Source organism: Podarcis vaucheri (genome assembly GCF_965113315.1).
Source record: "Podarcis vaucheri genome assembly, chromosome: 6".
NCBI lineage: Eukaryota > Metazoa > Chordata > Lepidosauria > Squamata > Lacertidae > Podarcis > Podarcis vaucheri.
The window spans coordinates 19,094,662-19,121,725 of NC_138764.1; the positions used below are offsets into that span (position 1 = coordinate 19,094,662).

Below are 27,064 nucleotides of genomic sequence, written 5' to 3' on the forward strand. Positions count from 1 at the left end.
CTCCTGCTGCACACATATCCTAACAAGGGGGTGACAAAATACCTGGAGGAGGGACTTTGTGTCAGCTTTCGCATCCCGGTGAAAGGTACTGTGAGTTTGAATAATCCACCCAACCAGAAATCCACCTGATCCACCAAGTTTACACAGGTGAAATCTTGTGCACGTGACATTAAAGACTAGGGATGATGGAGAATATGCAATAGTCACGTTTGGAACCAAGTTCTGCAATAGTTTCCTTATTTGCTTGCTAATCAACTTCCCATGCGAGGAGCAGCAATCTTGAACAATGCCGGTTTCCTTTCCGAAAAATAATTTCACATTAACGACAGTGCTTTCAAATCCACAAAAATCTTAACAATGATCTCCTATACTGACTACTCTGTTATTATTGCTTTGGAAGTACCATCCAATGAGATGGGCTGGTGCATTTTCGCCTGATATACACATTCTAGCAATTTCCCTTAATATATTGCATTTTATTGTTGCAGGTTACCTAATATATGTATATTTGTGCACATGATATTTCTGGAGAAGCTTATTGTAGCATTGGACTGATCTTTGTTCTGCATGGTGTGATGTGTTAGTGGAGGAACAGGGATCCCCCAGATCCCTGGAAACCAGATTCCCTGTTCTAAATCCTTGGGTGCTGGGGTCTAATCAGAGTTTTGAGAATTTAGGTAAGGTGAGAGGCTGACCTTGTTTTTCTGACAGACAGAGGGACAGAGGAAGATGATGGCCCTGCCTCTAACCCTTCACAAAAACCATCTACAAGACATAAGGGTAGCTGAGGAGCCAGTTGCCAGGGCAATGTGGGTGTGATGTCACACTGGTAAAATGTTGTGCTTTTACAAAGAAGTTTTTGGGCAAGGTGTTATGGGAACAAGGAGGCAGAAATTAGAAGACCTTCGTATGGAGGCTGAAGGTCAGAACCACCTTGGCAGGCTGGCTGAAGGAAGGCATTTTGCATTACTTTCTGTGGGAAAGTGTGCCTTAGTTTTGGAACGCTTTGGTTTTGAAACAGACTTCCGGAAGGGATTAAGTTTGAGAACCAAGATACCACTGTAATCTTCTTGTTGCCCTGACAAAGGTCCTGGGTTGAGCAAAAAGCCATTGTAGGCAGAACAGGCAGGGGGAACCATAAGATGCTGTCTGGGTGGGTGGATTTATGCAGAGACCTGGAATGGCAAGAACTTCCGGAAGAGTACTGATGTTACTTTATTGCAGCAATAACACCAAGAGTAGCCTTTCTCGTTTCTTGAACAGTCATATTCCAGACTTCTCTCTTCAGCCTCAAAATAACCTGCCGAGAAGAGGATCAGAAAAACTGATCAGGATAAAACACAAATGAGGAAGACCCTAATTCTAGTCTGAACCACTCCTGATTGTTTGCTTAAAAGGAATGCTAAATTATATTCATCGTATACATTTTCCAAATAGATACTAATGTTTGCAGTGGTAAAAGTGAGAAGCAAAGGGACATGTTTCTAAACAAGCAGTGACAATTCACCTCGATACCAACTGGAACTCACCAATGCACACCCCCCCCCTCGTTATTAGAAATGTGAAATCAAGTTATGAGCTGCATTCGGGGTTGTTGCCATGGACAGAAAACCCAGCAGTTAGTTATATCCTGGTTTTATCTGTAATGGGCTTCATTTGCAATTTAGCCAATGAATTATATCTGTAATTTCATTTAAACTTCTGCATAGAAAGGAGTAGCTAACATTTTGGTATAACAGGTATATGTTTTAGTGTGTTGTTGTTGTTGTTTAGTCGTTTAGTCTTGTCCGACTCTTTGTGACCCCATGGACCAGAGCAGGCCAGGCACTCCTGTCTTCCACTGCCTCCCACAGTTTGGTCAAACTCATGTTGGTAGCTTCAAGAACACTATCCAACCATCTCGGCCTCTGTCGTCCCCTTCTTCTTGTGCTCTCAATCTTTCCCAACATCAGGGTCTTTTCTAAGGAAACTTCTCTTCTCATGAGGTGGCCAAAGTATTGGAGTCTCAGCTTCAGGATCTGTCCTTCCAGTGAGCACTCAGGGCTGATTTCCTTAAGAATGGAAAGGTTTGATCTTCTTGCAGTCCATGGGACTCTCAAGAGTCTCCTCCAGCACCATAATTCAAAAGCATCAATTCTTCAGCGATCAGCCTTCTTTATGTTCCAGCTCTCACTTCCATACATCACTACTGGGAAAACCATAGCTTTAACTATACAGACCTTTTTTGGCAAGGCGATGTCTCTACTTTTTATGTTTTAGCATAGACACATTGAAATTAATACACCTATTATACATGCCTATTCATTTCAGTGGGTCTGTTTTGAGTAGAACAAACATCAGACACAACCTAGTATTTCTCTCTCTCTCTCTCTTTGACTACTTAATTGAGCATAAGGAGTCACACACAATCCAGACTGTTTACATCTTTTTTTTCCATTTGAAGAAATTACCCCACCTGCTGAAAATCATAAACTCTGAACATTTCCGAGAGTTTAGGGACAAACTACATATTAAACAAACGTATGTATAATGCAGTCCAAACGGTTGCAGCAGCGCCAATGGGGAAAAGTGGTTTTACAATGAACTATTTTAAATGGAATGCGGGGTGGAATGCGGGGCGGGGGGGGTGGAATGTGTGTGGGGGGGTTAACACTTTCCTTACCATCTTTTTTTCTACTCCAAATAACCTTCAGCTGCTTCCTGTCCCCGCAGGCTTTCCTCAGCTTAGAACCCTACAGAGGAAAAACAGCTGGAGTAGGAGAGATAGGATATGGCTTTTTAAAAAATGACTGATGGGGAAAGGGTCAAGCATTCCTCAGTCACCAACTTCCCATTCAAAACTACTGTTCTTCCAAATATATATATAGGTATATTAACCATTGGAGCTACATTATATGTACTTGTGAAAATGCTTAGCTTGGCCAAAGTCCAAACCCTCCATGGGCACAAAGAACTAGTTGCATATGAATTCTGCTATATCTTTTCTTAAAAAGAAAATAATAATAATTTATTTCCTCTTGGTCTGCTGGTATTATGCATCGCCAAGGGATAGGGTATCTCACCGTACCCATGTTTCTCTTTTGAGTTCTGCTCCATCTTTTTGCTGCCTTTTCATCTGCTTTACCGATACAGGAACAGAAACTTTGTTTATTATAGCTACTATTAATAATAATTCAAAAGGATTTTGATGCTTCCCAGAGCCATCTGGATTAATGATGCTGCAATGCAGATGATCTGTGAAATCGTTGACTGCTGATTCACACTTGTTCAAGCACATTTGACAGCCAGACCCTTTGGCTGGATTGGGAAGATATGGGATGGGGGGGGGGGCTCCCATCTCTTGCAGGGCCTCAACTAGTGCCAGCACAGTCCATTAAGAGTTTGGGAGTAATCTTAGACACCTCACTTTCTGTGGAGGCGCAGATTGCAGCTATAACATCTCCGCCAAGCTAAGCAGTTGGCTCCATGCAATGGTCACCTCCAGGCCTGCTTATTGTAACTCACTCTACGTGGGGCTGCCCTTGAGACTGACCCAGAAACTCCAGCGGGTGCAGAATGCCACGGCGAGACGCCTTACGGGGTCCTCGCCATGGGATCACATTCACCCGGTGCTATACCAGCTGCACTGGCTCCCGGTGGAGTACAGGATCAGGTTTAAGATGCTGGTTTTAACCTTTAAAGCCCTATATGGCCTAGGACCCTTGTACCTATGGGACTGCCTCTCCTGGTATGTCCCGTGGAGGACCTTACAGCCTTCAGATAAAAACATCCTGGAGATCCCAGGCCACAGGGAGGTTAGGCTGGCCTCAACCAGAGCCAGGGCTTTTTCGGCCGTGGCCCCGATCTGGTGGAACACTCTGTCACAAGAGACTAGGGCACTGCGAGACTTGACATCTTTCTGCAGGGCCTGCAAGACAAAGCTGTTCTGCCAGGCCTTTGGCCAAGGCACAGTCTGACCCCCTCTCTCCTTCTGTAATCCTCATAGAACTCTAGCCCAATGTTTGCCATTAATTTGATTCTGAATTGATTTTAGAATGTATTTCAATTAATTGACTGTGATTTTATGTAAACTGTGCTATTTCTACTGTTGTTAGCCACTCTGAGCCCGGCTTTGGCTGGGGAGGGCAGGATATAAAGATGTATTATTATCTCACAGCAACCAACTACCAACACTGAGGGAATCTGTGCACATATAAACATACCCTGACACAGGCCACACCAGTCCTCATGAATATTCATAGCCATCCTGTCATTTAACTTCAATCATCTCTTATTCTAAAGCTGTGAGGACCTGGCAATTTTCACCTTTATTGTGAAGAAAGAGCAATCACATGAGAGTGCCTTGTCACTCTCCTGCTAATGAGTTTAATCTGACATTTGGCAAAAAGTGCTTTGGGGTGTCTTGCGCGACAGTATTGTTTTTGTGGTTTTTAATAGAATCTGCACAAAAGAATTTCTGAGGGGTAGAAGCTCTCCTTGATTTCTCTCTCCCCCCCCCCTTCATTTGAATGAGTTAAATGTTAAATTACTCTAAGTTGCCGCATGGCTCGGAAGTTGCATGGAATTGCTGGACGGCTCTCAGATGTGCAACCGGCTTTGTTCTACTTGTAACTTTCCTAAAAGCTCTGTTTGCATGCTCAAAGCATATGCGCACTCAGCCTGATCCCAGTGTGTCACCCAGCAAAAGCCCAACCGTAGAGATGTGCCAGTGTTAAACAGCGGCTGCATTCAGGAAGCATATTCTCTCTTTTCATGTGGTTTTTCACACAATGTAAAATCCACCCAATGGAAATCTAATGGAATCTAGTAGACGTTTAATGCATAGTTCCCTGCTGATGAGCAAAAGATTCCTGTACTACATGGGGTTGGACTAGATGACCCCTGCAATCCCTTCCAACTCTACAATTCATTGATTGTATGAATTGCTTTCAGAAGAAAACCTGTTTGCACTCTCATGAACCCCCAAAATGGTGAGATGAGATTTTTTTTAAAAAAATAAAATATTAATTTTCCAATTTTATATCAAATAAAAAAGAACACCAGACAACAAAAAACAAACAAACAAACATTTATCCTAACTATAATAATTCCATTTTTTTAACATTGTTAAATGACTTCCTCAAATCCCCCTAGCTGAGTTTCCATATAGTTCATTGTAGCAGTTTTCCAAAACGGTTTTCACATAAAATTTACTTGGTCAATTTACATCTTTCTTTCTTTTCATTTTAACTTTAACATAGTATTTTACAACATCACATTTTTAAATCCTAGGCCTATTTGGTACTCACAAGTAGTTCTATTTATGTTATCTTAACATATTTAGCTAAATAATCTTTGAATTTCTTCCAATCCTCTTGGTGCTCCTCCTTCCTATGGTCACGGACACTACTGGTCAGATCGGCTAGCTCCCCAAAATCCATCATTTTCATCTGCCATTCCTCCACTGTTGGTACTTCTTGTAGTTTCCAATTTTTGGCCAACAAAAATGGTGAGATGAGATGTTGGGAAGTATCCCTACATGAAGTTCCCACTAGCCTTTTTCATGGGTGACTTATAGGGAAACACATTGCACATAAAGGGTGGTGACATGTCCGATGACATCTGTCGCGGTGTCACACCACACCCACTGGTGTAGATGAAAGTTAGCACAACATGGCAGCATATCGATCACAGTTCCATATTGCAATATGCAGTGTAGTGTAAAAAGAATGTCAGAAACTGGGACAGGACAGAAGTGTTAGAATTACAACCAGGAAAACAAATGCAATTGTCCCCACGTATGAATGCAACATCCAAAAAACGAAGATCCTGGCCACTGGTCCCATCACCTCCTGGCAAATAGAAGGGGAAGAAAGTTGCTTTCTTTGTTGCTTTCTTTATTGTCTTCCTATATCCGCTCATTATTCAGCTTGGGGTAGGATAGGAAGGAGTTAAGGTACCTCTCTGCCGAAGAATTGATGCTTTTGAATTATGCTGCTGGAGGACACTCTTGAGAGTCCCACGGACTGCAAGAAGATCCAACCTCTCCATTCTTAAGGAAATCAGCCCTGAGTGCTCACTGGAAGGACAGATCCTGAAGCTGAGACTCCAATACTCTGGCCACCTCATGAGAAGAGAAGACTCCCTGGAAAAGACCCTGATGTTGGGAAAGATGGAGGGCACAAGGAGAAGGGGACGACAGAGGAGAAGATGGTTGGATAGTGTTCTCGAAGCTACCATGCACCTCCATGGACAGCTGTGAGTCCAAAATGACTCCCAAGCTGCGCACCTGGTCCTTCAGGGGCACAGTTACCCTATTCAGGACCAGGGAGTCCTCCACACCAGCCCACCCCCTGTCCCCCCAAAACAGTACTTCTGTCTTGTCAGGATTCAACCTCAATCCATTAGCCGCCATCCATCCTCCAACCGCCTCCAGGCACTCACACAGGACCTTCACTGCCTTCACTGGTTCTGATTTGAAAGAGAGGTAGAGCTGGGTATCATCTGCATATTGATGGACACCCAGTCCAAACCCCCTGACGATCTCTCCCAGCGGCTTCATATAGAAATTAAAAAGCATGGGGGAGAGGACGGAACCCTGAGGCACCCCACAAGTGAGGGCCCAGGGGTCTGCACACTCATCCCCCCCACCACTTTCTGAACACGGCCCAGGAGGAAGGAGCGAAACCACTGTATAACAGTGCCCCCAGCTCCCAGCCCCTCTAGACGGTCCAGAAGGATGTTATGGTAGATTGTATCAAAGGCCGCTGAGAGATCCAGCAGAACCAGGAAACAACTCTCACCTTTGTCCCTAGCTCACTGGAGATCATCAACCAGTGCGACCAAGGCAGTTTCAGTCCCATGATGAGGCCTGAATCCCAACTGGAAGGGATCCAAATGGTCCGCATCCTCCAGGCGTGCCTGGAGTTGTTCAGCACCCACACGCTCAATCACCTTGCCCAAGAATGGAAGATTTGAGACTGGGCGATAGTTGGCCATACTGGCCGGGTCTAAAGATTGCTTTTATTATCCAGGATGGGCAAGGATCAAAGAGACAGGTGGTTGGTTTCACGCATCCAAGCAGCCTGTCCACATCCTCGGGGGTAACGGATTGAAATTGATTCCATGCAACTTGACCAGACAGAGCTCTAGCACTCTCCCGCCCCAGCCCTGCTCCCACGGTGGTGTCTAGCTCCTTCCGAATATGAGTGATTTTATCTGCAAAAGACTTTGCAAAATCGTTGCAGGAGATCTTGGGGTCTTTACAAGGCCCAGGTGGTAAAGGTGGTTCGGTTAAATTGCGAACCACCTGAAAGAGTCTCCTACTATTTTCTGCAGATGCAATAGAGGCGGTGAAGAAAGTCTTCTTTGCCGTCGCTATCGCCACTTAGTAGGCTCGACGTTGAGCTCTAACCTGTGTCCAGTCAGATTCGGAGTGAGTTTTCTGCCACCGACGCTCTAGCCGTCTCAACGATTGTTTCATCGCCCTCAGCTCTGAAGAAAACCACGGGGCTGTCCGGGCTCCATGCAATCAGAGAGGGTGGTTCGGAGCCAGACAGTCGATAGCCCTGGTTAACTCCGCATTCCAGCGGGCCACCAGGGAATCAGCTGAAAGGCCATCAACATGGGATAAAGCATCCCCTACCACTCTCTGGAAACCATTTGGATCCATTAAGTGGCGGGGGCAGACCATCCGAATTGGTCCCACCTCCCTGCAGAGGGGAAGGGTCGCGGAGAAGTCCAGTTGCACCAGGAAGTGATCTGACCATGGCACTTCTTTTGTTTCACTTTTACTTGGTGTCAGATCACCCACGTCACTAGAGGTGAACACCAGGTCTAAGGCATGTCTATGACTATGAGTTGGGCCAAACTTATTCAGGGACAGCCCCATGGAGGCCATGCTTTCCACAAGGTCCCGAGCAGCCCCTTGTAAGGTTGAGTTGGCATGGATGTTAAAATCCCCTAGGACAACCAAACTAGGTGTCTCCAGGAGAACATCCGCCACGACCTGAAGCAGCTCGGACAGGGAATCCTTGGTGCAGCGGGGAGGTCGGTACACCAAAAGGAATCCTGTACTGCCCCTATTGCCCAACTTCCAGAACATGCACTCAGAAAACTGGATCTTCACAGTAGGCCGCCTGGTGCAAGCTAATGACTTCCTAAAAATCACTGCATGGTATTTGGTGCATGGTACATGGTGACTGTGTGCTGCACCATTCTCCTACCTCAATCAGTATCATGTTTTGAATGCAATGAAGCATTCTCTCCCCCTTCTTCTCTTGCATCTCCCCAGTCTGTCACCCCAACCCTCTGCAGCTGATCTGGAAACAACATTGGGTGCACACACTGGGTGAAGGACAGAGGAAAGCTTGCTGCAGTAATGCTAATCCTTGTGTAAGGTAAAGGTAAAAGGACCCCTGACCATTAGGTCCAGTCGTGACCGACTCTGGGGTTGTGGTGCTCATCTCGCTTTATTGGCTGAGGGAGCCGGCGTACAGCTTCCACGTCATGTGGCCAACATGACTAAGCCGCTTCTGGCGAACCAGAACAGCGCATGGAAACGCCGTTTATCTTCCCGCTGGAGCAGTACCTATTTATCCTCTTGCACTTTTGTGCTTTCGAACTGCTACGTTGGCAGGAGCAAAGACTGAGCAATGGGAGCTCACCCCGTCACAGGGATTCAAACCGCCAACCTTCTGATCGGCAAGTCCTAGGCTCTGTGGTTTAACCCACAGTGCCAGTCCTTGTGTAGTGCAGCCATTTAGTTGAATACTACCCAGCATAAGGCAGCTTCCTGTGTTTGTAATTTAAATGCTTCACCTCAGATACCCAGCTAAACCCCTAAATGGCCTGGGGCTGGAGAACTTCCCTTTTGTTGCTTCAAGATCATTTGAGGAGACCATCATCTGAGTTTAGGTGGGGTGGCAAGGCCATGAAAGTGAGCACACTTAGCAAGCTGTGTGCACTCAACTCGAACCTGAATAGTCCTCTTAATCTGTTTTAGAAAGATTGTTCCAAAAGTACTCTAAGGAATACTTTATTGGCTTTATTTTAGCTGTGACGCGGCAGCTAAAAAAGCCAATGCAGTTCTGGGCTGCATCAATAGGAGTATAGCATCTACATCAAGGGAAGTAATAGTGCCACTGTATTCTGCTCTGGTCAGACCTCACCTGGAGTACTGTGTACAGTTCTGGGCATCACAGTTCAAGAAGGACACTGACAAACTGGAACGTGTCCAGAGGAGGGCAACCAAAATAGTCAAAGGCCTGGAAACGATGCCTTATGAGGAACGGCTAAGGGAGCTGGGCATGTTTAGCCTGGAGAAGAGGAGGTTAAGGGGTGATATGATAGCCATGTTCAAATATATAAAAGGATGTCATATAGAGGAGGGAGAAAGGTTGTTTTCTGCTGCTCCAGAGAAGCGGACACGGAGCAATGGATCCAAACTACAAGAAAGAAGATTCCACCTAAACATTAGGAAGAACTTCCTGACAGTAAGAGCTGTTCGACAGTGGAATTTGCTGCCAAGGAGTTTGGTGGAGTCTCCTTCTTTGGAGGTCTTTAAGCAGAAGTTTGACAACCATATGTCAGGAGTGCTCTGATGGTGTTTCATGCTTGGCAGGGGGTTGGACTCGATGGCCCTTGTGGTCTATTCCAACTCTATGATTCTATGGTTTCGAAGCTCAGTGCAAAACGAGTCTTTTCTTTCTTTCCATTTTAAACTTCTTCCTCCACCTCTCTTCGCAGGATTAAACTTTGCTAAATGAAGTCAGTCTGATCCTGCTGAGACCAAGGTGCTCTTTGAGTATAAAAGTGGTGCCCAAATAAAGGCCAGTTTTGTCTCTTGGCTGAAAAGGAGTATTGGCATTGCAGCCCATTACTGCTGAACAGTGCAATTCTTCAATGTTGGAAACATCCTAAGAGAGCTTGCTAAATATACCTATGAAGGTATCCCTAGAGTCATATGCTGCCACAACATAGGTTTCTCCTTGAAAGCCTCAGAATCCCTGGATTATGAAGAACTCCTTCCCAAGGACGACACAAATCAATCGCATCCTTTGGTCACAGGAACCCAGATGTGCATCGCTCATATTATTAAATTGCTTTCAGGAACACGAAACAGCACTGGAAACGAGGGCTGGATTTAGGTTTGATGAGGCCCTCAACTACTGAAGGTAATGGGGCCCTTTATATGTCCAGCTGCCTTTTCTCAACAACAAATTGTTGCTGTTTTTTGTATTGAATATATGTTATATAGTAATTTATGGACCTAATAGGTATCTAAAGCCATTTGCACATATGGCTATGCAACCAGTCAATGCAGAATGTAGGCACCCTATATATAGAAATGAGCAAACCAGTGATATTTTAGGGCCCATTACTTACAGGAGCCTACACAAGACAAAACACTGTTGCTGTATGTAGGTTTTATTTTAATTGTTTTTTATCTTATATTTTGGATATGTACATCCTGTTTTGTTTTTCCTTTAATTTCTTTTGGGGGGGCAAGAGAGTGGGCCCCTAAGCTATAGATCAGTGTTTCCCAACCTTTTTTGGGCAAAGGCACACTTGTTTCATGAAAAAAATCTCGAGGCACACCACCATTACAGCCCCGTGACGTCAGCGCGCAGCGTCACGCCGGGAGGGACATGAATTGCTAGCAAATTACATAATCACCTCCTTGAGGGCTGGCTCATCTTCTCCGAAGGCAGAACCCCATTAATTAACAGCACAGACTCACACCATAGCCAAGACGAGGGGGGAAAACCTCAGTCATGCACAGTCATGCACATGTGGGGGCTAAATGAGGACGAAGACCGGGCAGAGAGCAGGGTTCAAATCACCCCACCTGGCCAGGACAATCCCTGGGTGCTCCCTTGGGCCACTCACCTGACCCACCTCGCAGGGCTGTTGTTGCGAGGATAACACGGGGAGAACCACGCGCGCCCCCGGGAGCTCCTTGGAGGAGAAAGCGGGCGATGAATGCAATGCACGAAATATATGAGAGGCGACCAGGTTTTGCAGGTGAGGGGCCCCCGCCAGCCTCCGCTTCCAACACCCGGTGCAACGACGCCGAAGTTTCCCCCCGGGCTCGGCTCGGGGAGCAGCGATGCTCCCCCCCCGGCTCCCCTTCGCCCTCCTGGCTCTCTGCCGCCCACTGGGGACCCCCCTCACCTGCCAAGTCCGGAGCGCCGGTGGAAGTTGCATGCATGCATGCAGGGCGCCGCATTGCCATTGCATTGCACTGCACTCCATGCAACGCCTGCACGCATGCATTGCCTTGCACGCCCGCCAAGGGGTCTCTCCACGGTCCGATGCGTCCCTTCCGGTGCGGATGCAGCATTGCAAAAATAAAAAAACCCCGACGCAGCCCTACCTGGGGGGCAGCCTCCGCCTCCGCCGCTCCGCCTCCGCAGGGATCCCCGGGCTCCATCCTGCCGCCCGATCTCCGCGGGGGCGCAGGCAGGCTGCGCGGGGTCTGCGCGGAAGAGCCCCTGCCCGCCCGGCCGCCGCCGCCGCGCTCATTCCATGGCCGGGAGAAGAGCGCTTCAAACAAAACGCCCGGCCCGCCAGGCCACGCTGGGAAACGTAGTTCACGCACCCCGCGCGGGCGCGGAGCCCAAGGGCGAGGGGACTATGGATCCCGGCAGCCCTCGCGCCGGGGACGGAGGGGGAGAGGCCGGGTGCAGGGATGGAGGGACGGGTGGGCGAGTGAGTGAGTGAGTGGCAGCCGCCAAGCCTTGGCCGAGAGCCAGGAAGGGCCTCCCCGGAGGAGGAGGAGGAGGGAGGCGCAGAGAGGGAGGGAGGGAGGGAACCCCAGGGGTCATCTAGTGACGGCGCCCCAATCGAAAATTTGCCTTTTTTTAAAAAAAAATCTTTCGAATTTTTTAATTTTTCCCGCGGCACACCAGGCAACATCTCGCGGCACACAAGTGTGCCGCGGAACAGTGGTTGGGAAACACTGCTATAGATTGTTTAGCTTATACGTAAATCCATCACTGCTGGAAACCCATAGATGCTTCACAATATGGTGTGGTAGATAAAAGCCTCCACACAAGGAGTGTAAAGTTGAGGCTTAGAAGCACCATTTATAAGGAGGAGTTTGAGATCTGAAGTGACCTATGCACAGTTTACCCAGTCTCTGTCCCTCTGCTTTGTTATCTAGTTCCTGCCTCCCATATTTGAGGGCACCTTCTTGGATGTCATAGGGGACCTTCCAACAAGATGACAACCAATAGGGGTAAGGTAAAGGGTAAAGGGACCCCTGACCATTAGGTCCAGTCGTGACCGACTCTGGGGTTGCAGCGCTCATCTCGCTTTATTGGCCGAGGGAGCCGGCCTTTCGGGTCATGTGGCCAGCATGACTAAGCCGCTTCTGGCGAACCAGAGCAGCACACGGAAATGCCGTTTGCCTTCCCGCCAGAACGGTACCTATTTATCTACTTGCACTTTGACATGCTTTCGAATTGCTAGGTTGGCAGAAGCAGGGACCAAGCAACGGGAGCTCATCCTGTCGCAGGGATTCGAACCGCTGACCTTCTGATCAGCAAGTCCTAGTATCAGTGGTTTAACCCACAGTGCCACCTGCGTCCCACCAATAGGGGTAAGTTGGTGCAATTTCCACTTCTGGTGGTCTGAGATCCTGAGAGCCTCTTCAGCAGACCTCCTTCCCAAGTGAAATTGCTCCACACTTTCCTAATGTATTGCATCCCTAGTCACTGTTCAGTTTTTACAAGCAAGGAACTAAGGCTCAGTTTAATTTGCTGAAGACCATACACTCATTCCCTGGTGGTGAAGAGAACCAAAAGAGCATCCATGGAATGCAAATGCTTACACTGGTATGGACAATGTGACGTGTTGCAAGCAAATAATGGGCCCATAATTTTCTCCATTTCTCTTTTTACAAGGGAAAAGGTGATATTATGGAGGAGTGGGGAACATCACCCCCTCTTTCGATATTTCCAGGTTCCCCCTTCCCCTGTTCATTCTTTGCAAGCACTGATCATTAGCCTCTTCCGTGACATTCCTTAAGCCCAACACCTTTGATAGAGCGACCCATAATTGAATATGTCAGCCCAAATTAAAGAAATTGAGATCCAGGGTATCATATCTAAATTAATTTCCTGACTTTGCATTTAGCCTTTACTGCACTACCAATTAGGAAAATGAAAGATAATGCTGTTCGAAACTGAAAGGGACACTCTCAAGGCTGAAAGTCTTGTAAATTAAACAGACCTTGACAGTTGTCCCATTTGATTGCATTTCCACATGTGTGGGACTTTGTGAAACGACTCTCTAAAGAATGCAAATTGAAGTCCTATCCCTTAAATGTGCTAGACTGCTGCCATGACAAGAAGCCATCTTATGTGTAGAATTTCCTTCACTTCTTACAGTGGATTCACAGTTTTGAGGTGTGTGCCACTTGCGGAACCCCAAAGGGTTATTTGCTGTGTAAATAAGTACTTTATTGGTGAGAATTTAAAGCAGATTAATCTGGAAATGGGATGGGACAAATCTATGGATAAGCAATGTAAATCTGAGATGGACTGGAAACAGACCAAGCTGTCCATCCCCAGTTGCAAAAGGGCTTCTTAATTTATTATTACTATATTATTATTTACAATAGTTTATAAACTTCTTAATATTTTTAAAAGCTCTAGCGGCATACAGAACATAGAAAGTATAAACAGTACCATGAAAACAGAAATACAACATAAAACCAGGAAAGCAGTAGCATGAAAGTATTTAAAAACAAGAACAGCTACCTGGGAATTTGCACACATTTCTGAGCACAATTCAAAATGTTGGTGCTGACCTTTAAAGCCCTAAACGGCCTCAGCCCAGTATATCTGAAGGAGCATTTCCACCCCCATCGTTCTACCCGGACACTGAGGTCCAGCTCCGAGGGCCTTCTGGCGGTTCCCTCACTGTGAGAAGCCAAGTTACAGGGAACCAGGCAGTAAGGGAAACAAGTAAATGAAAGATAAGGATACGGAAATACTGGATGTGTTTTTTAAATGTTTTTGTTTTTTGTTTTTGTTTTGTTTTCCCCCCTCATCGTTGTGCTGTATTGTTTTTTATTGCTTTTTGATGTATTGTATTGTAACTTTTTAATCTCTCTTTTTTCCTTTTTTCCTGTAATTGTTAAACTTTTAATAAATATCTTTTTTAAAAAGATACAGGGAACCAGGCAGAGGGCTTTCTTGGTAGTGGCACCCACCCTGTGGAATGCCCTCCCATCAGATGTCAAAGAGAACAACAACTACCAGACTTTTAGAAGACATCTGAAGGCAGCCCTGTTTAGTGCAGCTTTTAATGTTTGATGGATTACTGTATTTTAATATTTTGTTGGAAGCCGCCCAGAGTGGGAAGTGCAGCCAGATGGGTGGGGTATAAATTAATAATAATAATAATAATAATAATAATAATAATAATAATAATAATACAACAGGATTTAATCCTATGGGTCTAGCAAAGCCTGGGCAAAAAGATTTGCCTTTACAAGTCGTCTGAAGCAACTGGTGGTTGCTGTTTAATGCGTGCTTCCTCCTGAAGGAGCCCAGGGAGGCAAACAAGTGATAAAGCAATGTTGGATGCGGAAAATATTCAATAGGCAGCAAGAAGGCAACAGAGACAGTGCCTAATATTCTACAGGAGGGGTAATTCAGGGCGTTCCAGAACAGGAAAGGCACAATTCCTGCATTGTGTGGAATGGACCTCCTGATAATGGCTGAGACAATCATTCAGGTATCCTGGTCCCAAGCTAAATAGGGCTTTTAATAATGGAAGTTAAACTACAGTTCTTATCATTCCCAATGAAAAATTCCCCTGTGCTTCCCAGTTGCCCATCCTAACACTGTTTTCCTTAAAATAAATGAAATTGGAATTTTATACATGTATTTCTATATAAAAATGTTAGGTTCTTATATAAAAATATGTCTATCCCCCATCTGTTTCTAAGATAATTTGGAAGTTGCAAGTTTGTTCTTTTCCTGCTTCAAATATTTATGAGGGTAATAAGTCTGCCAAAATAGCATGGTTTTTGATCAATGCTTTAATAATTATTTTTGCTCATCCTATCTCAGGAATGAAAACTTAGGAACCAAACCAATATGGGATATAAAATATATATATATATATATATATATATATATATATATATATATGCATTTTTATAGTGCTTTTATTTCCTTTTTATCCAAAAAGAGCAATGAGCAAAAATATGAGTCAGAAGACTGAATAATATTAAGGCATATTAAAATCAGTCTGTTAAATGGAGAGTTAGAAATAGAAGATCTCAACCATCTCAACCATCAGCCGTAATAAACCCAAGAGAGCAAATGATTGAAAGAAGGAAACTGTTTTCAGCTGATAAGCAAAAGGTCTACGTTCTCTTGGAAGAGATGTAAATGTTGGATGTCAAAACCAAGGAGGCCCCTCTGTGTTCCAATAACAGTAAAGGGTGGGACAACCATCAGAACGTCTCCTAGACTTTCAAGGCCATTGGGTGCACCTTGGGAAAGCAGTTACTCCCTTAGGTGTTCTTGTCCCAGGTTGGGTCTCCAAAGTCAGGACAAGCTAGGACCTTGATTTGAGATCTAGGGCAGTTGGTCAGGACTGGTGTAACCAGCGTTTTTTTCCATTCACATTTAATCAACAGATGGACCACCAGCTGCAGTTTTCAAGTGAACAACACTGTATTTTAAGTAGTCTAAACTAGGGGATGCTTGAAGTACACAATCTTTCTGAATTCCAATACAAGCTGACCCAATCCACACCTCCCACACGAAAGTGTGTGTTGGGAATCTAGCTGTCTATCAGATTTCACACTTTTCTGAATGTTGTGATAGAGCAATATTTCCTTGAGAATACACACACACACATATTTTTGAGAAAAATATCAAACTATGGACTTAAATTCCTATTTAAATGCAGTTTTTCCTGCTCTTTAAAAAAATATATAAAAAAAATCACATAATCACACAGAAACAGGACAGAACAAATTTATGAGTAAATTTGACTTGGAAAATTTTTGGTTCAGTGTTGGATTTTGGCCTTGCCACCTTCTGCCCCTCCAGTTCTAGCTGACAGCTGCTTCCCCATCAGAAAACCATGGACTTGATTCACAGTTGCAGTTCTCAGATGGTCCAAGGAGAGCTTGTGGACTCTCCTTGGAGATTTTTAAGCAGCAGTTGGATGGCCATCTGTCATGGATGCTTTAGCTGAGATGCTTGCCTTGCAGGCGGTTGCACTAGCTGATCCTTGGGGTCCCTTCCAACTCTACAGTTTGGTGATTCTATGATTCTATGAATATATGGCCATCCACATCCCACCTCATGTATGCAGAGAGACTACCTGACCTTCAGACTTCCTGACCCATAGCTTGAGAATGTTGCCACAATAGACTCTGAAATTGTGAGAATGTATGCTTTCGCTCTGAGATCAGCTCTTGGCATCCTTCGGTAAATGTCAGGACCATTAGGTGGGGTAGGGGGCATTCGATTTTATGCCTACCTGCACTTAGGTAAAGGTAAAGGGACCCCTGACCATTAGGTCCAGTCGTGACTGACTCTGGGGTTGCGGAACTCATCTCGCTTTACTGGCTGAGGGAGCCGGCGTACAGCTTCCGGATCATGTGGCCAGCATGACTAAGCCGCTTCTGGCGAACCAGAGCAACGCACGGAAATGCTGTTTACCTTCCCGCCAGAGCAGTACCTATTTATCTACTTGAACTTTGACGTTCTTCTGAACTGCTAGGTTGGCAGGAGCAGGGACCGAGCAACGGGAGCTCACCCCATTGCGGGGATTCGAACCGCTACCTTCTGATCGGCAAGTCCTAGGCTCTGTGGTTTAACCCACAGCACTTAGGTAGGCATATAACTGGGATTTTTTTGGTTATTTTTGCTTGGAGCTGAAAGGCACCCTGGGTACCTCTAGAGACCACTGTGCGAACTACCTCAGAATACACAGAGGACCCACGTAATGTTATTATGCAGCAACATCACATTTTGGCCAATGTTACACTGAGGATGGATTCTGTACCAGTCAGCTATAATAGCCACCATTTTAATTCCATACCAGTAGTGACCCTTCTCATCATCACAAGGGCACCATTTCCTGTTTGGCCCTGGCGTTGCTGCCGCCCACTTCTTACCCTACCACCACAGCAGGGCCTACACATCATCCAATAACCTCACCAGGGCCAAGTGGGGTCCATTGTCTTCTGGGCGAGGGTGCTTCAGCCAGGGCCAAATCTGAAGAGAGTGCTGTCGTGCTCAGCTTTCAGGCTTCCCAAATGCATCTGCTTGGCCACGGTGAGAACACAATGATGGACTAGGCATGACATTGGCCACTCCAACAGGCTCTCCTAACATTCTCATGAAGGGAAGTGGGTGGTGCTGTGGGTCGAAACCACTGAGCCTCTTGGGCTTGCCAATCAGAAGGTTCAAAGTTCGGCGGTTCGAATCCCCATGACTGAGTGAGCTCCCATTGCTTTGTCCCAGCTCTTGCCAACCTAGCAGTTCAAAAGCATGCCAGTGCAAGTAGATAAATAGGTACCGCTGTGGCGGGAAGGTAAACAGCATTTCCGTGCACTCTGGTTTCCATCACAGTGTGTCCCATTGTGCCAGCAGCAGTTTAGCCATGCTGGCCACATGACCCGGAAAGCTGTCTGTGAACAAACACCGGCTCCCTCAGCCTGAAAGCGAGATGAGCGCCGCAACCCCATAGTCACCTTTGACTGGACTTAACCATCCAGGGGTCCTTTACCTTTTCCCTTTACATGAAGCCAACACAGGCACTCAGACTGGGCTTCATAAAAGCATTAAATGTCTATTTTTGGGGAGGATGTGTGGATTCCTCAGTCCCTACTTCTGTTTCCCTCTGTGCTTCTGAGGAGCAGCATTTCCACTTACCTTCCTGAAGAATAAATAAATAGTTTTTACTATACTTTAAACTAAAGCACACATATCATAAAATGAAGCTATCCAGAGAGGTAATTCTGTACATTAGAAATGTCATGTTCAAAATGGCTCAGATAAAAACAGCCAGACTGTCACTTTGTGTCACTGTGACAATCCCATTTATCGGCTCCATTAATTTAATGGTCAAATAACAACCCCCTCCCTTCGCTTCTCCACTAACACACAGCACAAAACGCATGCTAATGCAAAGAGATGTTATCAGCATTATTTTCTATCGCCTTTATTGTTCCCCATAAAATCCTGTCACTGGGATTAAAACTAATATATATTTGGCCTAGTCACAAAGAAATAACATTTTAAAAATATACTGTTCCCCCCCTTCCATTAGTCTATAGCATTTTATCTTTCATCTTTTGAAATGTACTCTTAAAGAAGCTAATAGTCGGAAATGGAATATGCTCTGAATATGATTTCTTCCCAGTACTTTTCACAGCATTTGCAATTTGAGGCAAAAGCCTGAAGCTGATAAATATTGTTTGTTTAGGGTAGGGGGGGAAAGATAACATTCAGTTCAACACAGTGAATCTGTAGGATTGCATTCTGCGCCTTCTATGTGCAAGCTATATAGGGCCAAATTAGGCATTACAGTGACAGGAGCACCACCACTGCTAAATCTGGCAAACGTGAGTCTAGAAAACCTGTCTCCCTTTACTGAATTGTCAAAACAGTTCACGTTTCCACACTTCCCAACATCAGCAGCCAAGAATGCTTGAAAGGCTGAGATGCTTTGAAAGATGCTTAGAATGTCAAGGTGAATTTTAATCCGGTTGAGTTTATGTTTTTTTAACTTTTTGAATGTTTTAAAGTATTGTTGTAATCCCCACCCCACCCCAATGTTATTGTTTTATCTCTTTGTAAACCACATTGGAACAACTGATTGGTTCAAAATTGGGAAAGGAGTACGACAAGGCTGTATATTGTCTCCCTGCTCATTTAACTTATATGCAGAATTCATCATGTGAAAGGCTGGGCTGGATGAATCCCTAGCCGGAATTAAGATTGCTGGAAGAAATATCAACAACCTCAGATATGCAGATGACACAACCTTGATGGCAGAAAGTGAGGAGGAATTAAAGAACCTTTTATTGAGGGTGAAAGAGGATAGCGCAAAATATGGTCTGAAGCTCAACATTAAATAAACGAAGATCATGGCCACTGGTCCCATCACTTCCTGGCAAATAGAAGGGGTAGAAATGGAGGCAGTGAGAGATTTTACTTTCTTGGGCTCCATGATCACTGCAGATGGTGACAGCAGTCACGAAATTAAAAGACGCCTGCTCCTGGGGAGAAAAGCAATGACAAACCTAGACAGCATCTTAAAAAGTAGAGACATCACCTTGCCAACAAAGGTCCATATAGTAAAAGCTATGGTTTTCCCAGTGGTGATGTATGGAAGTGAGAGCTGGACCATAAAGAAGGCTGATCGCTGAAGAATTGATGCTTTTGAATTATGGTCTGGAGGAGACTCTTGAGAGTCCCATGAACTGCAAGAAGATCAAACCTATCCATTCTGAAGAAAATCAGCCCTGAGTGCTCACTGGAAGGACAGATCCTGAAGCTGAGGCTCCAGTACTTTGGCCAGCTCATGAGAAGAGAAGACTCCCTGGAAAAGACCCTGATGTTGGGAAATATGGAGGGCACAAGGAGAAGGGGACGACAGAGGACAAGATGGTTGGATAATGTTCACAAAGCTACCAGCATGAGTTTGACCAAACTGCGGGAGGCAGTGGAAGACAGAAGTGCCTGGCGTGCTCTGGTCCATGGGGTCACGAAGAGTCGGACACAACTAAACGACTAAACAACAACAAAAACCATCTTGAGGTTATTGGGTGTGAGTTTTTTAAAAACAACAACAATCCACTAGATAAATTGGTAATAAATAAATAAATAAATAAATAAATAAATAAATAAAGTGACTCGTGGAAATCAGAATGTGATGACATCACAGTTCAAGGTCTACAAGACATTATGAAGGTGACAACTGATTTTGACGTTAATCGTGAATCCAGTTGTGTGAGGGAATAGACAAACCCCCTGCTTCTCTTGCATCACTGTTGCCCGTTTTATTATTTTCCATGTTTTGGGAGACAGACACCTGCGGTGAGGCCCAGAGTGATGTGGCAGGGGGCTTGTGGAGGTGGTGCACCCCCACATGATGGCAGTCATGTGAGGAAGAAGTTTCCTTCTATTCTGTTAAACTGGGTGAGGCAGGTGGCTTCAACAGTTGTCTTTTCACATTCTGCTACGGCCATCCCTGACGTTGGGAGAAAGTAGTCCTTAATGATGTATAAATGTATGAGAGAGAGAGAGAGAGAGAGAGAGAGAGAGAGAGAGAGAGTGTATTCCTGTTTGTGAAAATTTTTCAGAAGCCGAATGTCCAACGTGGCTTAAACAGCTTCCGACTGAGTTGAGGAAACTCCTGCAGCCAATCGGAAGCTGTGCCTTGGTTTTCAAACCATTTTGGGAGTTGAATGGACTCCCGGAATGGATTAAGTTTGACAGCCAAGGTACAGTGGTACCTCGGGTTAAGTACTTAATTCGTTCCGGAGGTCTGTACTTAACCTGAAACTGTTCTTAACCTGAAGCACCACTTTAGCTAATGGGGCCTCCTGCTGCTGCCACGCCGCCGGAGCACGATTTCTGTTCTCATCCTGAAGCAAAGTTCTTAACCTGAAGCACTATTTCTGGGTTAGCGGAGTCTGTAACCTGAAGCGTATGTAACCTGAACTACCACTGTACAACTGTGTGTGTGTGTGTGTGTGTGTGGAGAGAGATATGGAGAGAGAGGGGTATTTAGTATTACTACTGAAATAGTTCTGAATGCATTAGGAAGAATTGCAACCAAATGGCAAAACTGGGGGTTCTGAACATAGAAAAGATCCCTTATTGTATTATTATTATGGCTTCTCTGTTTCAATCCATATCTCTGATTAGTGAGAGACAAAAATGCTAATACACAAAGCTCTACAGTGTTGGCTTACCGCTCTGCCGACTGAAATGCTTGCAGACTATTCTGAGGGCTATGGATTTTTCTCTCCCTCAAACCGTTTGCATTGATATTTTGTACGAAACCACCTGTGTCAATGAGCGCGTCAATAACTCATCATCTTTGGGTTCCATCATTTTTCTTTATGTATCAGTTTCCAAATACAAATTTTGACTTTGGATTACTTCATAATGAACTCATAACAGTGGGAGGGATGGTTTTCTAAAATCCTCCCACGATAGGGCATATTTTAGTACAATGATGAAATTAGCTTTGACAAGAAAACGAAATCTACAGATCAATATGCCGTTCCTATAGACAAGGGCCGACACACACAATTCTGTACAACCCAGTAAACCACATTTGGCAAGTTTATCACAGGTAGAATAATACACATCAATATTACATAGGATGCAATTGATCAAGTTCATCAGGCAGTAATTGGTTGTCTTCTCACTGTCCCCCAGAATTTCATGATTATAGTAACTTGGAACACTAGTTTTGAGAAGCTGTACATGAATGGTTCTCTCTTTGCTTTGTGTTTACAGCTGAAAATTGGCTCCTTGTGTTTTGACCATTGTGGAGACGGAACCCTAGTCTTGAGAAGCAAAGACTTAATTATTTACTGGCATCAAAGCTTATTTCCTTCTGATAGCTAATTCAACTGTTAGGCTTCTATCCCTGGACGTATTCCATCATATTCATAGATAGATAGATAGATAGATAGATAGATAGATAGATAGATAGATAGATAACCAACTAAGCTTTACTCATAGTCAATCCATTGAAATTTTGAAATTAATGTCTCAAATTTAGTTATGTTCATTGCTTTCAATGGGTTTACTCTGAGTAAAACTTAGTCGAGTACCATCCTACAGCAGAGTTCTCACTGATTAAATTTGGGGGCTCCGGCACAGATGAATTTTCTACAGGGATTTTTAGGGAAGATAAGAACAAGGATGGTGACCTATCTCAGATGGGTTTCACACACCTCCCTTCAGCAAGCCAGCAAGACAATTGGTAAAGTTGTTCCACCTTCACTCTTGGTGTCTTTACACTTACTGAACTTTGGACCTCTTCGCTGCCAAGTGTAGGAGTGCGGCACATCATTTTTTCAGTTAAATGCTCAGTCATCACAATGAAGGGCTCATTAATTCTCACTCTGCTTCTTGCTGACATGCCATTCTGTAAGAAAATGAGCACTAAGCGAGCCCATTGTTGGTGCAGTTAACAGGAGACAGGGTGTGATTTTTTGAGCTCCTGAGCATTCACTTCATCCACTGCTGCCTAAGGAAGCAGCGTTCATCCAGCTCATCTTGATTAATAATGAATATACAATAGTTATTTCAATTTACTTTAAAATTGCATTAAGGAAATGGTTTCCAGAACAACATCTTCTTTCAGAGTGCTACCATCCAGAGCCTGGATTATTAATTTTCTAGTTTGTCCAAGACAATGTTCTCTTGTCATTAAAACTGTTGATAAGGAGAGATCGATAAGCCGTAGCTGCTGGGGTGAGGTGGTGTGTGTGTGTGTGTGTGTGTGTGTGTGTGTGTGTTATCCCAAGGGCCAAGTGAGGATCTGCTTGGCATCTTGAAAGATGTTCACACAGGGACACTATATCCAACACAATTAGTTACTCAAATACAGTAAAATGCAGGGAGCATCGTTCCAAAATAAATTATGTATGCATTACTCCAAAGAACATTGGTAATTTATGAATTTCTATTAAGCCTGTTTCACTCCATTTTTATTAAACTTGAGAGCTGTGACCTATCTAGAGATTCCAGTTAAATTAAGCTAATTAAAAATTAGAAACAGTGAGGGTGGGGAAACGGGATGCATGGCTAATGCAAATTTAAATTAAGGAATAAAAAAAGGACGGGGCAGTATTCTTTTTAATATTTAAATACTGTGCTTTTCCCTGATATAGCAAATATTTCATCACCATGCGTACATTGAATAATTCCGTGTTAGTTACTGGGAACGAGTGAGACTCCTCCAAGAAGTGTAGCTACTCTTTCCAAATCTCCTTTAGCTTCTTTTGAAATTCCTTGTCCAAGCAGGAACCACCGAAGTCACCTTGTAGTTTTAGGCAAATTTCAGAAGGGCGCTGGGGACGTGCGTAGAATTCTCCTGGAAAATGTTGTCCCAAGTTGCATGCAGCAACCAGAACTGATTTGCATCCCTGTTCAGCTCAAAAGATGCGCTGAGGTGATTTATTGGGGTCTGGATTTGCCCTGTAATGCACTGTTAAGCAAAAAAATATTTATTAAAGGGCTGTTTTGTAAATGAGGCAATAGTGATATATACTTTGGGGTCTTACATGGGCCGGAGGACAGTTTCTGAAGGCTTTAAGAGAGGCTATTGCTTTCACCTCAGGCCAAATCCCCTAAGTCCCAGTCAAATTGACCCACCACAATCCAGCCCAGCTACTGGGAACAACCCAGCTCTGATCCCCCCACCCAAAGCATCTCAGCTGCTTGGAGAGTTTAGCTGATTAAAAACAACAACAAAAAACGCCTCACTTGTGTAGACTTAAATTAGTAGAATGTCCTCCCTAGTGAGATATCTCTCTTCCTCGTTACTGATTTTCAGGAGGAATTTTAAAGCATTTAACCAGGCATTTGAGGGCTGAAAGATACTGTTTCTGGCAACCCTGAAATCACTGGCTGAGAGAATGTGATGGATTTTGAACTGTTCTTAGAATGAGGTAGGGAGCTGTGTTGGTCTGACACAATCGAAATGCAGTGGTACCTCAGGTTAAGTACTTAATTCGTTCCGGAGGTCCGTACTTAACCTGAAACTGTTCTTAACCTGAAGCACCACTTTAGCTAATGGGGCCTCCCGCCGCCGCCGTGCGATTTCTGTTCTCATCCTGAAGCAAAGTTCTTACCCTGAAGCAATATTTCTGGGTTAGCAGAGTCTGTAACCTGAAGCGTATGTAGCCTGAAGTGTATGTAACCCAAGGTACCACTGTACATATTTTTTTTTTAAAAAAATCCAGTAGCACCTTAGAGACCAACTAAGTTTGTTCTGGGTTTAAGCTTTTGTGTGCATGCACACTTCTTCAGATACCTTGTTCTGACCATTAGGTCCAGTCGTGGCCGACTCTGGGGTTGTGGTGCTCATCTAACTTTATTGGCCAAGGGAGCCGGCATACAGCTTCCGGGTCATGTGGCCTGCATGACTAAGCCGCTTCTGGCAAACCAGAGCAGCGCACGGAAACGCCGTTTATCTTCCTGCCAGAGCGGTACCTATTTATCTACTTGCACTTTGATGTGCTTTCGAACTGCTAGGTTAGCAGGAGCAGGGACCAAGCAACAGGAGCTCAACCCGTTGTGGGGATTCGAACTGCCAACCTTCTGATTGGCAAGTCCTAGGCTCTGTGGCTTAACCCACAGCGCCACCTGCGTTCCTACAGCACCACCCGCGCTGTAGGTTTAAAACTGCTGTTGGATTTTGTTATTGATGTGATTGCCATAGGGAGGGTGGGATATGAACTGAAATAAATAATAACACCATCAACTATAAATATTAAATGTGATTCTCTCTCTCCCCAATTCAGAAACTGCACCACCACTACTAAACAAGACTACAACATAGTAACAGCACAGAATCACAGGCTTGTAGAGTTGGAAGGGACCCTGAGGGTCATTTAGCCCAACTCCCTGCAAGGCAGGAATCTTTCACCCAATGTGGAACTTGAACCCACAACCCTGAGATTAAAAGTCTCATGCTCTACCACCTGAGCTATCCCTGTCTGTGCCAAACAAGGCCTCAGATTTTTTTTAATTCAAAATTATAACAAGACATATTATCCAAAAACATATCATCCTTGTCCCCCCCCATTTTTCCTCCCACCCCCACCCCACCCTCCGACTTCCCTCAGTTCCAGTCTTTGGTTTCTCTAAGAATGCTGTTTTCTGCATGTTACACAGTTGTATAGATCCTCAAACTATTTAGCTGATTATTATCAATAAAAAGTTTGTGAATGTTTAATCAAAACCTGCCAAGGAGTCCAGTTTGCTTTGTTGTGTCTTCAGATACTTTGTAAAGGGTTCCCATTCATCCTTAAAGTCACAGTTATCCTTGTCCTGTAGCTTATATATCAGTTTTGCCAGTTCTGCATAGTCCATCAATTTTTCTTGCCATGATTCTTTAGTTGGGGTTTCTTCAGTCTTCCATCCTTGTGCTACCAGAACTCTCGCGGCCGTTGTCACATACATGAAGATGTTTTTCAACTTTTTTGTCAGGTCTTTCCCTACAATCCCCAACAAAAATGCCTCGGGTTTTTAAACAAACGTTAAATGGAACATTTTCTTCAATTTGTTGTATATCATTTCCCTTTTTTAAAAAAAATTACCTTACAATCCCACCACATATGATAAAATGTCCCCTCCTTTTCCTTACACTTCCAACATATATTTGAACTAGTTTTGTACATTTTCCCTAACTGCACTGGTGTTGTGTACCATCTGTACATCATCTTCACGTAATTCTCCTTCAATAGGGAACAATCTGTAAATTTTAAGTCAGTTTTCCATAATTTAACTCAATCTTCCATCATAATGTTGTGACCTACATCTTGTGCCCATTTAATCATAACTGATTTTACCTCTTCATCTTTCGTCTCCCATTCTAATAGGACAAGGTCTCAGATTTTGACAGTTGCACTCCGACATCAATAGAGGTCATAGAAACATCATTACACACACACACACACACACAAACACACACACAAAACAGACATGTTTTTCCACAAGGCAACTTCACTGGAAAGTGGAAAGTGGTGAGCCATTTTGCACAGCTGGGCCCCTACATTTAATAGCACCAGCACCTGCATTTAAGATTCAATTATTTTGAAGTAGCATCGAGCATTTGACACCACTTCACAGCTGTCACGCCGTGCCAATCAGAATTTGTCAGTATGCGACGTCTGCCAATTAACATTTGGCAATTTTGGGCGGTTGGCATGCTACATAGCAGTCAGTACTGGACAGTATCAGCCATGCAGTTCTTGCCATACTTGGTAATTGAGATGGAGTTAGCTGTCAGTCTTTGACCCTACCCGATATGTGGCAGTCAACATTTGACAGTTTCTAACATGTCACATGTCACAATCTGATTCTGAAACTCGAATGGCAACATTGTGAGGCTTTTGTGGGTGAGCAGACAGTTTGTTTGGACCCTGGGTAAGAATTCGGAGGCTGAGAGGGAGGGTGTGCCAGAAGAAAAAAATGAATTGATATTGCTTTTTTTATATATTAGTAACTTTGTATTAATGTAATGTTTTTATACGTAACTGCATATTTCTGTAATGTTTAAAGCTGGCTGCTGTTGCTTCAGTCTTCTGTACACTGCTTAGAGACATTTTCAATATACAGTGGTACCTCAGGTTACAGACGCTTCAGGTTATAGACTCCGCTAATCCAGAAATAGTACCTCGGGTTAAGAACTTTGCTTCAGGATGAGAACAGAAATTGTGTGGTGGTGGTGCGGTGGCAGCGGGCGGCCCCATTAGCTAAAGTGGTACCTCAGGTTAAGAACAGTTTCAGGTTAAGAACGGACCTCCAGAACGAATTAAGTTCTTAACCTGAGGTACCACTGTATTAAGCAATATAGAAATTAAAGACTCTACCAACTCTATCAACATTTGTTTCACCTTGACTACTGTCATAATACACGGGTAGTGAAACAGTGCTATCTTGGTAGAAACCTGGTAAAAATATGTAGTTCCCTTAGAACAGAGGCAGGGAACCTGTGACGCTCCACATTCTGTCTGACCTCAGATCCCATCAGCCATAGTTGGCATGACCAATGGCCTGGAATGATGGGACTTGTAGTCTTGCACCATCTAGAGGACCAGAGGCTCTACCCTGCTGCCTTAGAGATTCTAACTGCATTCCCACAGTGCATCTGCAGAACATCTGTGACTGCTTTAAAGTAGTTCTTTAAAATATATATATTGTCCAATCAGCTGTTAGATGGGGAAGAAGAAGTAGACATGGAGTAACTAAATCCAACTTCCATTTATCCCTTCCATACAGCGGATTCCAAGGATGTGGGATTTAAACTTTCCTAAGAGCAATGGGTGCGGGTGGCGCTGTGGGTT

The 27,064-nt window shown here is 44.4% G+C and overlaps 1 long non-coding RNA gene across 1 annotated transcript; it reads left to right on the plus strand.

The window, feature by feature from the left end:
- Positions 1–9,683: 9,683 nt before the first annotated feature.
- On the plus strand, positions 9,684–24,791 carry LOC309533941. Its single transcript, XR_014220555.1, has 3 exons — positions 9,684–10,154; positions 12,146–12,220; positions 24,518–24,791. It is a non-coding gene; the product is annotated as an uncharacterized lncRNA (long non-coding RNA).
- The last annotated feature ends 2,273 nt before the right edge of the window (positions 24,792–27,064 follow it).